Here is a 1,984-nt window from a genome sequence, read left to right on the forward strand (position 1 = left end):
AAAACAACAATGACAACCGCAACAACAACAACAAAAAAACCATAGCTGGGCATGTGGCAGGCGCCTGTAGTCCCAGCTACTTGGGAGGCTGAGGCAAAAGAATGGCTTAAACCCAAGGAGTTTGAATTTGCTGTGAGCTGTGACGTCATGGCACTGTTACCAGGGCAACAGCTTGAGACTGTGTCTCAAAAAAATTGAATGAGCAGAAAACATGTCTTAATTCATAAACAAACATTGAAGCAAAAATACTCACTACGGAGTTATCATGAATATTAAATAATTTCTATTAAACATTCAGCACAAGGTCTGAAACACAGAAGGCTGAAGTCTTAGCTCCCTTTACCCTCATATATTAGGGTAGTAGAGATACACAATGACATGGTGAATGCCTAAACGTAACCTAGTACACAAAATAGAGATCTAAAATTTCAATGACTTTATTTTTCCCATTATCATTGAATGTAGAGCTACATTTTTGTTTATCCTTAGGACATTCAGGACATCTTCCTAAAACTCACAAGCTGATGGCAAAGTTTCTTCATTGCTGCCTTCATGCCTTCTTCCTAAATGTATAGATAACCGGATTCAGAAAAGGAGTGAGAACTGCATCAAAGATAGCAAGAAATTTATCTAAAAGTGATGAGGGGAAGGGCCAGCTATAGAAGAAGATTAATGGCCTAAAGAATAAAACTACCACAGTGACATGAGCTGAAAGAGTAGAGAGGGCTTTGGATAAACCACCTGGGGAGTGTTTCCAAACACTGACAAAAATGAAAATATAAGAAATAATCAAATGAAAAAGGACCCCACAGAGATGAGCCCACTGTTGGCTGTGACCATGAACTCCAGTCTATTGATCTGTGTGCAGACAAGTTTAAAGAGCTGAAGGAGATCACAGTAAAAGCTGTCCAATACATTAGGGCCACAAAAGGGCAAGTCTATGACAAAAGCCAATTGGGCCACTGAGTGGATGAGGCCAAGGATCCAGGCAGCAGCTAAAATTAAAATGCACATCCGTGGGCTCATAATGGCCAAGTAGTGGAGGGGCTTACATATGGCCACATATCTGTCAAAGGCCATGGTGATGAGCAGCACCATTTCTGTGCCCCCAATCGCATGAATAAAGAAGATCTGAGTTACACATCCCCCAGAAGAGTTGGCTTTGCGTTTTCTAAAAAGGTCACAAATCATTTTGGGGGCTGCAATAGAGCAAACTCCCAGGTCAAGAAAGGAGAGGTTGGCCAGCAGGAAATACATGGGAGAGTGTAAGTGAGGGTCAGAGGTTACAGAGAACACAATGAGGAGGTTTCCCACCAAACTTGCCAAGTAGAATACAGAGGAAAAGAGGAAAAAAAGAAGCTGGATACCCCATGAATGTGTCCAAGGAACACAAACTCAGACACCACAGAGTGGTTGGCTCCATCCATTGCCACTGCAAGGCAGAGTTGACTCTAGTATTACCTAAAAAAGACAGTAAAGTTAAGATCAAGCCTTGTGAGTGTTGACTGGCTGCAAAAGTTTCAAATTGTGTGCAAAAAATTTTGCCTTATTTTACAGAGTCAAAACATTTGTACACTAACCCCTTTAACTAGTTGCAGAAAATAGGCATCACTCATTGCCACAAAGTTCTGCTTCTAATTCCCCAGACTCCCTAAAATTCTATAGATTTTGGTAAAAGAAGTTTAGGCAAAAACAAATGCCGAATCAAAGGGTTATGAGAAAGCTAGGAATGTGCTGGAATAACATGAGGGGGGAAGGGGACATGGAAACGAACTAATCTGTTTTTCCTGTTTGTTACTCGTGCCCCTAGAGTTCCCAAAACCTCTAACAATTTGTGATGACCTCTGTTTTTCCTACCTCTTTGATTGCACCGCTATGCAATGCTATTGCCGTCATTCCTACTCCCTCAGGTTTAGTCTCACATTATTGCAGTTTTATCACATCATATTCACCCTTTCCTCAGAAAGAGAGAAAATAATGTAGA

At 41.1% G+C, this 1,984-nt stretch overlaps 1 pseudogene; it reads right to left on the reverse strand.

The window, feature by feature from the left end:
• Positions 1–494: 494 nt before the first annotated feature.
• Positions 495–1,427, reverse strand: LOC128588296 (olfactory receptor 4F3/4F16/4F29-like; annotated as a pseudogene).
• Positions 1,428–1,984: the final 557 nt, after the last annotated feature.

Source organism: Nycticebus coucang, chromosome 6, assembly GCF_027406575.1.
Source record: "Nycticebus coucang isolate mNycCou1 chromosome 6, mNycCou1.pri, whole genome shotgun sequence".
NCBI lineage: Eukaryota > Metazoa > Chordata > Mammalia > Primates > Lorisidae > Nycticebus > Nycticebus coucang.